The sequence below is a fragment of the Silene latifolia genome, chromosome 1 (assembly GCF_048544455.1).
Source record: "Silene latifolia isolate original U9 population chromosome 1, ASM4854445v1, whole genome shotgun sequence".
Lineage (NCBI taxonomy): Eukaryota > Viridiplantae > Streptophyta > Magnoliopsida > Caryophyllales > Caryophyllaceae > Silene > Silene latifolia.
Genome location: NC_133526.1, coordinates 177,394,109 through 177,408,366, shown reverse-complemented (window position 1 = coordinate 177,408,366; position 14,258 = coordinate 177,394,109). Strand labels below are relative to the sequence as shown.

General features: G+C 35.7%; 1 long non-coding RNA gene across 1 annotated transcript; it reads right to left on the bottom strand.

Moving 5' to 3' along the window:
- Positions 1–11,660: 11,660 nt before the first annotated feature.
- Positions 11,661–13,799, bottom strand: LOC141612583 (uncharacterized). Its single transcript, XR_012529117.1, has 3 exons — positions 13,710–13,799; positions 13,503–13,611; positions 11,661–11,723 (listed from the first exon to the last, which is right to left on the bottom strand). It is a non-coding gene; the product is annotated as an uncharacterized LOC141612583 (long non-coding RNA).
- Between the last annotated feature and the right edge of the window lie 459 nt (positions 13,800–14,258).

Sequence of the window (14,258 nt, the reverse complement as noted above, 5' to 3'; positions counted from 1 at the left end):
GGATACGATTACAGGAGGGAGATGACATTACAAATTTAACCTGTGTACATGGAAGGGGGCACTGCCTCATGTGAACTACGGTTCTGATTATTACTGGTGAAAGTGCCAGGGGGTTTACACGGGTCTTAGGCCCGGGATCCTGTGTACATGGAGGAGGGCTTAGCCTAGGGGAGTTTTACTCCGTAATATCTCTCTATTCAGTAATGGTAGACCGGTATAATTGTAAAGTGAGTTTATTGCATTCTAAAATGACAGGTTGTGCATGCCTATTTAATAATTATTTGACTGTATTCATGTGACCTATTTTTATACCTGTGAAACCAGAAAGAAGTTAAATATTAAAATGGAGGTAAGTAGGGCCGGTGGAGGTGACCGGAGTCATACTCAGCCTGTGGTTGGCTGATTCCGTTACTTTCATTCTTTTTCAGGTACAAGTGTCGGGGAAGGACAAGTGTGAGGAATTTCTGATAGGATGAATGACCTAATAGGATGAATATGTAATCGAGTTATTAGTTTTTAGCTTTAACAAGTGTATTTATCTTTATTTTTGTATAAGCCTTGTATTCTCCGAAGGGGGAATACGGCGGTGACGCCCTTGTAATTCCGCTGCTGTTTATTATTAATAAAATGAGCTATTTTGAGCTGCCTGTCTGCTTTTCGGGGGCGTTACAAAATGGTATCAGAGCAACCTTACGACCGCGTGTTGAGCCTTCGGCCATACGTCTAGCAAGGTTATAGGTTCTTGGGTCTAGTATAAAACTTGTATCAAAAACATAGAAACCGACTAAAAGAGAGTGGGTAGATATAAAGTGTCTCGGATTACTTGTTTAAGTGATTTGTTACTAATTCTTTTATTGCTTTAATAATGTATAGTTTGAGTGTTCAAATTGTTTTTCTTCTGCGTACATTACATTTTTGCATGAAGTTGCTACTTGCGAGTCTCATGAGATATATGCATATTATTGGTGTGAGATACTCTAAGAAAATTTCGGGACATTTTACCTTTAAGATTTTACTCTATCCTTCCACTCATTATATCTTAATATTATTTTGATAATTTCGAAGTTTTAATACTCAAGCTATTTCTCGTATTAGAAAATTTCAAATTTGTTCCAGTTAGTCATTGGTATATTTTCAAAATTTTATGTTGTATATTTAAAAAAAAAAATTACCTTTACTAAAACTTTGAAATAAAATTTCAATTTTTGTTTTCTTTGCCTTATGCTTATTAAATTTTGGTTGTTTTCCCCCGATTTCGAAGTTTAACTGTTTCACGTATACGAAAATTTCTCGCTACTTTAAGTTAGTCTTTGATGTATATATTTTCAAAATTTTATGTTCTATATAGATTTTTTTTTTAAAAAAAAATTACCTAAAGAAGTTGAAAATGAAATTTTAAATTTTTTTTTTCTCCTTATCTTTGTGCGGTTATTGGGATGTCATTACTTGTTATTGGAGATATCTAATATCCGGTTCAGCACTTACTAACGCATGATTTGAGTTTGTCTTCGAATTGGATTACATTAATTCTTGTTCGCGACGGGAATTACTGCCTTTGTAACGCCCCGTAAATTTCGGACCGTTAATATATTTCGAAAATAATTAATTAATCAAGTAAAATTTGACAATAATGTATTTAAAGTAAAAATAATTCAAAGAAATATAATTTTATTATATTTTGAAGAAAAGTATTTATTTTGATAGTTTTGAAATGTTTAAAAATAGTTTAAACCGTGTAAAATCTTTTATTTCGAAATAAGGGCGTATCGGGGGGAAAATGACAATTCGTTTGAACGTTGGGTAAACGAATTTGGAAATGGGTCGTATGAATACTCAATTTTATTGTAATCTCGTGTTTAAAGACTTTGGTCTTGACGGAATTTGCATTTGACTTACGGATTTAATTATTATTGAAACGAGTCAAAACCGACTCGTAAAAATCCCGACTAAAAATCCCGCACTTTCGTCTCTCCTTCCTTTCTTCTCTTACGCGCACCCCCTTCCCCCTATCTTTCTTTTTCTGATTTTCTTACCTTCAACTTACCAAAAACCATCCAAACACCATTTTCAACAAAATTCAAGCTATTTTGGTCACAATTTCTTCGTTACTTAGTCCGTTTCTCGCATAATTTACCTTTCCTAATCCCCTCGCGAGATCTACGACTTAGTATGTTCTAATTTCAGTTTTCATTAAGTTGTTTTAAGACCAAAATTCGGTAAATTCGGTATTCTTGCTTAATTATTGTGTTTTTATTGTTTAATTAGGTGAAGATTTGGAGGACGAGTTCGGGGACTCGTATATTGTAGAGGATAGCGGCTAGTTGTTGTTAGGGTTTCGGTTTTGAGGTGCTAATTGCTCTTTTTCTAGCTTAAGGTAACATATTTCGAGTTACTCGACGAAAGATCGTCACATGTTTTTGATTTTTGTATGTTTGGTGAATTTTTGTTTGAGAATTAGTTTTCACATGTTTAGAATGGTTGCATGCATGTCAATTGTTAGCTTAAATTATGCCTTTGGTTAGTTTAAATTAACAAAGTTGAATTGGGGACGATTAATTAATGTTCAGACGGTCTTTTACTAAGCAAAAATGGAAAATAATGGTGGTGTAGGGGGGACGGCCAAAGAATGGCAGCAGCCCACGGCAGCCACGGCCGGTCTTGGGGTTGGCCCGGGTTGGTCCGTGCTTGTTTCGCGGGTTTTCGTACAATCTTGGTCTTTTCGGGTTAATTAATATTAGAATAGTATAAGTAACAAAAAGGGTAGTAATTTGAATTGAAGCATACTAATAACGAAAATTATGTTAATGGAAAAATTGTGCTTATATTAATAGTCATCACATGTTAGGATAGTTTACAAAATGAATTTGTAAATAATAGGCTCAGAATGAAATGTATAGGGATAATTGTAATGCTTTGTTGATTGTGCCGAAAACTAAGCCTTAGTCCCTTTAACTGATGCGATGTCAGTTAATTGAGTGATTGGTCAGCCGCAATTTGACCCGTACCTGTCGCAGGGCTGGGGTTGCGGGTAAAAATTCGGTTGAATGAATTAGATAATCGGCCTTTTTCTTGTTTTAGGCCATTTATTATATCTCTATTTCACATGTGTAGTTAATTGAATTTAAATAGCTTCTTATTTAGTTAGTTGAATTTAAATAGCTTCTTATTTTGTAGAAATGGCCCTAGTTTCCCCTAAAGCCTTTTATATTGTTATAATTGCTAGGATTGGAAATTAGTATGGAATACTTATTGAGGAACTGTTGGTTTATCTGCTGAATAGACATTTATATAGCCTTTCACATGATAGAATGTTAGAATTCATGTTGGTAAGTGGGACTTTTTGCCCTCTTATGGTTAAGTGGGTGTCTTAACTGACTTGTGTGGTGAGTCTTGTGTGGTGTGGGCTAAAGTATTCAAGCTGGGACTAGCTGGGACTAGGTCCTAGGTGAGTATTTCGGCCTTCATCATAGATAGGTCTTTATAGTCTCTGACGAGTATATGTTCACTGCTTGATAGCCTTTGTGTTCCTGACTAGTGGATTTATATCCAAGTTGGGGCATGACCTCAGGTACTTATTTTGATAGTATGGGGTCAGCTTAAGTACTAGCCAACCCTTCGGTGGTGTCCTTAGGGTACTCACTTCACTTTGTTTTAAAAAAAGTTGTGGGTCTTGGGTGCGGTGGTGTGTATCCGCATGTCTAGGTCTCCAAGTGATTTTAGGCTAGGGTTGTGTTGTCTCTTGGCCATGTTTTCTTAATAGTAACCGCTGAGCCAAGATACCGGTTCGATTACCTTCCCTACCTCGTGGTATAGACTCGAGTTACAAAGTGACTATTGACCGTGCTAAGAACTTATGCCTGTCTTTGATATATTACCCTTTCTTGTATGGTGATTTTATGAACTGTAATAGGTGAGATGTAAGCCGGTTACAGTTGATAAAGTTTGGATTACTATTTGAATTATATGATTCACATGATAGTTTAGTTTGGTCAGTTTAGGGGTCATTTGCTAGAATACATGATAAGTAAATGGTTTATCAAATTGTTTACATGGTACACTACATGTTACATTAATTTTGACGATTCGTGGCTGGGAGGACTCGAAGTTACTCCCCACTGAATTGTGGCTTTCGTGTTTGTATAAAATGCGATTGACAAGTTGTTGATGCTTTGTTGGGGGTCACAGACGAGCTAGTGAGCAAGGAACCTTGGACCTAATTTGGTTTTCTTTTGTAGAAACCTTTTATCTTTCGGTTATGTATATAACCTTTTAACTTTTGGTTTGTATATAATTTGAAGGGACATATGTCTCCCTTTTTCCATTTTGGGTTGTATCATTATGTATTTTCTTACCTTTAGCGGTGTTAAGTAAATTAGATTGTAGCAATTGCAGGGTTTTTGACACTCTTCTTGAGTTGGATTGGTTGTGAATGGTTTAGGAAGAAATTTTTTTTTGAAATTGCAGGTTTTTGGACTAGTTGAACCATTTACAAACATATCCTACCAGTTTTTCTGTAGAATTTACGTATTTAAATTAAGGCTAGATTTAAGGGTGTCACAGTTGGTATCAGAGCTTGTTGCTCCCGACGCACGTTTGTGTACCCCACTTAAAATCATTTGACCTTTAAATAATAAACTTGAGAGATGGGTAGGATGGGTAGATTTAGGATTTTATGTGGTAGTCTGTTTGTGATTGCTAATTGTTAGGTACTAATTGATTTTCTCTTTTGTAAGATGGCTCTCCAATAGATGTAGATAATGCAATTTTACCTTAGTCTTCCAATCTCGTTGTTTATTCGTCTATCAAATTCCTCTTCTCTCGCCTTAGTAACTACCTTTCAATTCCTTCTCCCGATTCATCTTAGGTTCGTTTTCTTCTTATAATAAAGCCCATGTGGACATCTTCCTTTTATTCCGTAGGATAGTTCCCTTGTTCAAGAGAACCCGGTTTTGAGAGAATGTAACTTTGGAGGGCGTGAACGAGTTGAGAAATTGATTGGTTAAGGTTTGAGTGGTATAGGAGAATATAACTTGGGATCCTTTGGTTAGACTTGTTAGTTGTGCATGATATGAGAGCCTAGTGAGTTTAGGAACACCTTTGGATTTATGTCTATTGAGAGCTTGTTTGTTATAGATGATTGAGCATGAGGTACTACCTTAGCACATAAGATGGAATGAACCTGAGCTACTTCATTTGAGAGTCTCGATGTTTCTTATGGAGAATTAAAGGAATGATAGTTAGCCCTAATCCTTGTAGGCCTTGAAAGGAATACAACAGGACATTGATGTTGCTTAATGGATTGGTATTGTACTTTGGAATTAGTTAGTTTGTTAAACCTTTTAAGTTGACCAAATCTAGTATAGAGTAGCCCTTATTGACCTTATTAATCATATCTGAATTTGGGAATTTTGGTGGAAAGTTGTTCGATGTAGTTCGTGAGTTCAAAGATGCGATTCTAATTTATGGTATCGGAGACTAGAAGTACAAAGTGGTGAGATGATAGTGTAAACAAGCCATGGTACTTGGGGATGACATAGCAAGTGAAGTTCGATGATGAGAATTGTAAAGGAGATACCTTGGGACTTGAATAGTAACAAATGAATTTGGGTGGTGAATTGATTTTGGCTCTTAGAACCAATAGAGTTGAGGAATACCTACCCTCGTGGAGTCCTTGTTAGTCCTATGATTTGATGGACTTTTGAGGTTTTGTTGAGCACCTTAGTGAGGTAACCTTACCATATCGATCATAAGCTTTGATGAGTGTTTGGTAAGCAGTAACCCTTTCATTGTGCCGCTTCTATTCTCCTTTCCTTCTCTTTAACGTTCGTTGAACCTTGTTTTTATGCCAAATTTCACGTATCTTCTTCTTGCCCGAGATATCTTCTTAACTTGAATACCTCTTATTTATGTCAACCGTTATCTTTACGGACCGACTCCTTAGTTTCCTAACTTATCAGATTCATGCACCCTTAGGAAATGTTTTACCGTTTCTCTATTCCATTATCACTCCTTATCTCCTTAGTATAGTTGGTACCTTGTTGACCATGTTTACAGAGTTAGTGAGATGTGACTTGAGGATATAGGATTGATTAAGTAGTCGAGTTTGTGTTTGGCTTCCATAATCACTTTGAAGATGAGGGTTTGATAATGTATATGTTATCATGTGGGAAATGTTAAATTGTGGGATTATTTGTTGGTTTTAGTGAGTGATATTGATTACTACTTGAAGTATGTTATGAGAGTGAGAGTAAGCTACATTGTTGGGAAGTCTTAGCACTTGTTTTGGTAACTAGAAAAGGGTAATGGTTTTGGTTGACACCAATTGTTAGGTTAAAGAATATAGTTTCACTTATGGTTTTAGGAACTTTGAGGTGATAAAGTGTTGTTACAATTAAGACCTTGTTCCTTGGGAATTTGATGATAAGTAAGTTTTAGGATGTCAAATTTGAAAGAATATTCCTTGAGATGTTGATGACCATAAAGGTTTGGTGATGTGATTTGGTATTTTAGTTGACTCTTGAGAGTTCTTGAGTTAAGAGAGACTTAGTATTGAGAAGATTTTGTTAATCCTATAGTTCTATAGACCTTGAGGTCGCATTGAGTACTTGAGATGATGGGATGATGTTGTAGCTGAGTGTAGATCCGCTTTTGGCAATCCTTAATAAGCAAAAGGATAGAAAACTTGAGATCCTATTGATTTTTCAGAGTTGGGGTTGGTATGTTACTACCTTATTTTGAAATGAGAGTCTTGTGGAATATTTGAGGAACTTTCTCTTGGAGTTTATAGCTTGGTATTTGGATTCTTGATTGAAGGTTTACTTTTTGAGGAAACCATAGATTGACACTAGTTGGGTACGAATATAACTTTGTTGGAAGCCTTGACCTGAGGCTTGTGGAAGTTGTTTCTGGATGTTTGAGGATTTGGAACGATGAGATCACACTTATAGTGGAATACCTTGTTTCAGGGAATAGATTTTGATGAGGTAACATAAGCAAGTGAGGAAATCCTTGGGAGTGATGTGGTTATGAGTTTTGTTGTTAGGAAGTTTTTGGAACCGTTTTGGGTGTTGTTGTAGTTTGTGATAAAAGTGTCTGACATTTCCTTGTTGTCTGATTTTCCTTCTTCCTTGATCATGAGCGTTACCGCTCATACCTCTTTTCCTTACTTCATCATACTCCTCTCATAAGTTTGATGTTGGTAACCTATGAAACTCCATCTTTGACACCCATTTAGGTTCGACTTCAATTCTTACCTCATGAAACTCATATAGCTCTTTTGATTATTATTCTTATTATAGAACTTTAAACTAAAATTTTGAAAATGCTTTTATGATTTTCAATGGTTTTAACATTAGTGAATGTTGAATCTCGTTGTTGGTGACGTCCCAATAATGGGTTTTCTCATTTATTGGTGTAGAAATATTTTTATATCTTGATATGAATATGGATGTTCTTGTCTGATCAACAAGAGTATCACCGTTTCATTGAAAAGATACCTATATTTTCTTATAACTATAATTTCTCCTTCTAAGTTTCGAGGGCGAAACTTTTTAAAAGGAGGGGTGATTGTAACGCCCCGTAAATTTCGGACCGTTAATATATTTCGAAAATAATTAATTAATCAAGTAAAATTTGACAATAATGTATTTAAAGTAAAAATAATTCAAAGAAATATAATTTTATTATATTTTGAAGAAAAGTATTTATTTTGATAGTTTTGAAATGTTTAAAAATAGTTTAACCCGTGTAAAATCTTTTATTTCGAAATAAGGGCTTATCGGGGGGAAAATGACAATTCGTTTGAACGTTGGGTAAACGAATTTGGAAATGGGTCGTATGAATACTCAATTTTATTGTAATCTCGTGTTTAAAGACTTTGGTCTTGACGGAATTTGCATTTGACTTACGGATTTAATTATTATTGAAACGAGTCAAAACCGACTCGTAAAAATCCCGACTAAAAATCCCGCACTTTCCTCCCTCCTTCCTTTCTTCTCTTACGCGCACCCCCTTCCCCCTATCTTTCTTTTTCTGATTTTCTTACCTTCAACTTACCAAAAACCATCCAAACACCATTTTCAACAAAATTCAAGCTATTTTGGTCACAATTTCTTCGTTACTAGTCCGTTTCTCGCATAATTTACCTTTCCGGAATCCCCTCGCCGAGATCTACGACTTAGTATGTTCTAATTTCAGTTTTCATTAAGTTGTTTTAAGACCAAAATTCGGTAAATTCGGTATTCTTGCTTAATTATTGTGTTTTTATTGTTTAATTAGGTGAAGATTTGGAGGACGAGTTCGGGGACTCGTATATTGTAGAGGATAGCGGCTAGTTGTTGTTAGGGTTTCGGTTTTGAGGTGCTAATTGCTCTTTTTCTAGCTTAAGGTAACATATTTCGAGTTACTCGACGAAAGATCGTCACATGTTTTTGATTTTTGTATGTTTGGTGAATTTTTTGTTTGAGAATTAGTTTTCACATGTTTAGAATGGTTGCATGCATGTCAATTGTTAGCTTAAATTATGCCTTTGGTTAGTTTAAATTAACAAAGTTGAATTGGGGACGATTAATTAATGTTCAGACGGTCTTTTACTAAGCAAAAAGGGAAAATAATGGTGGTGTAGGGGGACGGCCAGCAGCCGGCAGGCCCACGGCAGCCACGGCCGGTCTTGGGGTTGGCCCGGGTTGGTCCGTGCTTGTTTCGCGGGTTTTCGTACAATCTTGGTCTTTTCGGGTTAATTAATATTAGAATAGTATAAGTAACAAAAAGGGTAGTAATTTGAATTGAAGCATACTAATAACGAAAATTATGTTAATGGAAAAATTGTTCTTATATTAATAGTCATCACATGTTAGGATAGTTTACAAAATGAATTTGTAAATAATAGGCTCAGAATGAAATGTATAGGGATAATTGTAATGCTTTGTTGATTGTGCCGAAAACTGAGCCTTAGTCCCTTTAACTGATGCGATGTCAGTTAATTGAGTGATTGGTCAGCCGCAATTTGACCCGTACCTGTCGCAGGGCTGGGGTTGCGGGTAAAAATTCGGTTGAATGAATTAGATAATCGGCCTTTTTCTTGTTTTAGGCCATTTATTATATCTCTATTTCACATGTGTAGTTAATTGAATTTAAATAGCTTCTTATTTAGTTAGTTGAATTTAAATAGCTTCTTATTTTGTAGAAATGGCCCTAGTTTCCCCTAAAGCCTTTTATATTGTTATAATTGCTAGGATTGGAAATTAGTATGGAATACTTATTGAGGAACTGTTGGTTTATCTGCTGAATAGAAATTAATATAGCCTTTCACATGATAGAATGTTAGAATTCATGTTGGTAAGTGGGACTTTTTGCCCTCTTATGGTTAAGTGGGTGTCTTAACTGACTTGTGTGGTGAGTCTTGTGTGGTGTGGGCTAAAGTATTCAAGCTGGGACTAGCTGGGACTAGGTCCTAGGTGAGTATTTCGGCCTTCATCATAGATAGGTCTTTATAGTCTCCCGACGACGAGTATATGTTCACCGCTTGATAGCCTTTGTGTTCCTGACTAGTGGATTTATATCCAAGTTGGGGCATGACCTCGGTACTTATTTTGATAGTATGGGGTCGGCTTAAGTACTAGCCAACCCTTCGGTGGTGTCCTTAGGGTACTCACTTCACTTTGTTTTAAAAAAAGTTGTGGGTCTTGGGTGCGGTGGTGTGTATCCGCATGTCTAGGTCTGCTTGTGATTTTAGGCTAGGGTTGTGTTGTCTCTTGGCCATGTTTTCTTAATAGTAACCGCTGAGCCAAGATACCGGTTCGATTACCTTCCCTACCTCGTGGTATAGACTCGAGTTACAAAGTGACTATTGACCGTGCTAAGAACTTATGCCTGTCTTTGATATATTGCCCTTTCTTGTATGGTGATTTTATGAATCGTAATAGGTGAGATGTAAGCGATTCTGATTGATAAAGTTTGGATTACTATTTGAATTATATGATTCACATGATAGTTTAGTTTGGTCAGTTTAGGGGTCATTTGCTAGAATACATGATAAGTAAATGGTTTATCAAATTGTTTACATGGTACACTACATGTTACATTAATTTTGACGATTCGTGGCTGGGAGGACTCGAAGTTACTCCCCACTGAATTGTGGCTTTCGTGTTTGTATAAAATGCGATTGACAGGTTGTTGATGCTTTGTTGGGGGTCACAGACGAGCTAGTGGGCAAGGAACCTTGGACCTAATTTGGTTTCCTTTTGTAGAAACCTTTTATCTTTCGGTTATGTATATAACCTTTTAACTTTTGGTTTGTATATAATTTGAAGGGACATATGTCTCCTTTTTTCCATTTTGGGTTGTATCATTATGTATTTTCTTACCTTTAGCGGTGTTAAGTAAATTAGATTGTAGCAATTGCAGGGTTTTTGACACTCTTCTTGAGTTGGATTGGTTGTGAATGGTTTAGGAAGAATTTTTATTTTGAAATTGCAGGTTTTTGGACTAGTTGAACCATTTACAAACATATCCTACCAGTTTTTCTGTAGAATTTACGTATTTAAATTAAGGCTAGATTTAAGGGTGTCACAGCCTTCCATTATATAAGACCTACGTTTTTACTCATTTCCTAAATGTGATTATTAAAAGACTTTTGTTCAATTAATTTTTATAACTTTCTTGATTTTTTGAGAAACCGGGGTTTTATCAATTCCATTTTCTATTTTCAAGTTTCGGGACGAAACTTATTTTAAGGAGGGTAGAATGTAATACCCGGGAAAAAAAAAATATATATATATTTTACTAAATAAATTAAAGTATTATAGTAATATTTTTAGCTAAGATATTTCTATACTTAGATAAGGTTGAATGTTGTTATATGTATCTAATAATAGGATATTTATAAGTTGACTTAATGCTTAAGAAAGAGGAAGCAAATATGGACTTGATCACTAAGGGTTAGCCGACATATGTTGGCTATAAATAGCCCCTCACCTTCATTTCATTCTTATTAATTAAAACATACAAATTCACTCTTATTTCCTAGTAACTAGGTTCCACCGATAAATAAAGGTATGATTTCGGGACCCTTCGTCGTAGAAATAAGTAATAATATAATGATTATTCTATACTATTATAAACTGTATCATGTTATATTGTCATTATAGTACTCACATGATATATTAACTGTCTTTATCTGAACATATGGTTGTCATATTAATACTTCTGTTATAATGTACTATTGGCCAATTGTAGCATTCGGGATACGATTACAGGAGGGAGATGACATTACAAATTTAACCTGTGTACATGGAAGGGGGCACTGCCTCATGTGAACTACTGTGACACCCTTAAATCTAGCCTTAATTTAAATACGTAAATTCTACAGAAAAACTGGTAGGATATGTTTGTAAATGGTTCAACTAGTCCAAAAACCTGCAATTTCAAAAAAAAAATTTCTTCCTAAACCATTCACAACCAATCCAACTCAAGAAGAGTGTCAAAAACCCTGCAATTGCTTCAATCTAATTTACTTAACACCGCTAAAGGTAAGAAAATACATAATGATACAACCCAAAATGGAAAAAGGGAGACATATGTCCCTTCAAATTATATACAAACCAAAAGTTAAAAGGTTATATACATAACCGAAAGATAAAAGGTTTCTACAAAAGAAAACCAAATTAGGTCCAAGGTTCCTTGCTCACTAGCTCGTCTGTGACCCCCAACAAAGCATCAACAACCTGTCAATCGCATTTTATACAAACACGAAAGCCACAATTCAGTGGGGAGTAACTTCGAGTCCTCCCAGCCACGAATCGTCAAAATTAATGTAACATGTAGTGTACCATGTAAACAATTTGATAAACCATTTACTTATCATGTATTCTAGCAAATGACCCCTAAACTGACCAAACTAAACTATCATGTGAATCATATAATTCAAATAGTAATCCAAACTTTATCAATCAGAATCCGCTTACATCTCACCTATTACGATTCATAAAATCACCATACAAGAAAGGGCAATATATCAAAGACAGGCATAAGTTCTTAGCACGGTCAATAGTCACTTTGTAACTCGAGTCTATACCACGAGGTAGGGAAGGTAATCGAACCGGTATCTTGGCTCAGCGGTTACTATTAAGAAAACATGGCCAAGAGACAACACAACCCTAGCCTAAAATCTGCGCAGACCTAGACATGCGGATACACACCACCGCACCCAAGACCCACAACTTTTTTTTAAAACAAAGTGAAGTGAGTACCCTAAGGACACCACCGAAGGGTTGGCTAGTACTTAAGCTGACCCCATACTATCAAAATAAGTACCTGAGGTCATGCCCCAACTTGGATATAAATCCACTAGTCAGGAACACAAAGGCTATCAAGCAGTGAACATATACTCGTCAGAGACTATAAAGACCTATCTATGATGAAGGCCGAAATACTCACCTAGGACCTAGTCCCAGCTAGTCCCAGCTTGAATACTTTAGCCCACACCACACAAGACTCACCACACAAGTCAGTTAAGACACCCACTTAACCATAAGAGGGCAAAAAGTCCCACTTACCAACATGAATTCTAACATTCTATCATGTGAAAGGCTATATAAATGTCTATTCAGCAGATAAACCAACAGTTCCTCAATAAGTATTCCATACTAATTTCCAATCCTAGCAATTATAACAATATAAAAGGCTTTAGGGGAAACTAGGGCCATTTCTACAAAATAAGAAGCTATTTAAATTCAACTAACTAAATAAGAAGCTATTTAAATTCAATTAACTACACATGTGAAATAGAGATATAATAAATGGCCTAAAACAAGAAAAAGGCCGATTATCTAATTCATTCAACCGAATTTTTACCCGCAACCCCAGCCCTGCGACAGGTACGGGTCAAATTGCGGCTGACCAATCACGCAATTAACTGACATCGCATCAGTTAAAGGGACTAAGGCTCAGTTTTCGGCACAATCAACAAAGCATTACAATTATCCCTATACATTTCATTCTGAGCCTATTATTTACAAATTCATTTTGTAAACTATCCTAACATGTGATGACTATTAATATAAGCACAATTTTTCCATTAACATAATTTTCGTTATTAGTATGCTTCAATTCAAATTACTACCCTTTTTGTTACTTATACTATTCTAATATTAATTAACCCGAAAAGACCAAGATTGTACGAAAACCCGCGAAACAAGCACGGACCAACCCGGCCAACCCCAAGACCGGCCGTGGTCGCTGCCGTGGATGCGGCTGCTGGCCGTCCCCCTACACCACCATTATTTTCCATTTTTGCTTAGTAAAAGACCGTCTGAACATTAATTAATCGGCCCCAATTCAACTTTGTTAATTTAAACTAACCAAAGGCATAATTTAAGCAAACAATTGACATGCATGCAACCATTCTAAACATGTGAAAACTAATTCTCAAACAAAAATTCACCAAACATACAAAAATCAAAAACATGTGACGATCTTTCGTCGAGTAACTCGAAATATGTTACCTTAAGCTAGAAAAAGAGCAATTAGCACCTCAAAACCGAAACCCTAACAACAACTAGCCGCTATCCTCTACAATATACGAGTCCCCGAACTCGTCCTCCAAATCTTCACCTAATTAAACAATAAAAACACAATAATTAAGCAAGAATACCGAATTTACCGAATTTTGGTCTTAAAACAACTTAATGAAAACTGAAATTAGAACATACTAAGTCGTAGATCTCGGCGAGGGGATTCCGGAAAGGTAAATTATGCGAGAAACGGACTAGTAACGAAGAAATTGTGACCAAAATAGCTTGAATTTTGTTGAAAATGGTGTTTGGATGGTTTTTGGTAAGTTGAAGGTAAGAAAATCAGAAAAAGAAAGATAGGGGGAAGGGGGTGCGCGTAAGAGAAGAAAGGAAGGAGGGAGGAAAGTGCGGGATTTTTAGTCGGGATTTTTACGAGTCGGTTTTGACTCGTTTCAATAATAATTAAATCCGTAAGTCAAATGCAAATTCCGTCAAGACCAAAGTCTTTAAACACAAGATTACAATAAAATTAAGTATTCATACGACCCATTTCCAAATTCGTTTACCCAACGTTCAAACGAATTGTCATTTTCCCCCCGATACGCCCTTATTTCGAAATAAAAGATTTTACACGGTTTAAACTATTTTTAAACATTTCAAAACTATCAAAATAAATACTTTTCTTCAAAATATAATAAAATTATATTTATTTGAATTATTTTTACTTTAAATACATTATTGTCAAAT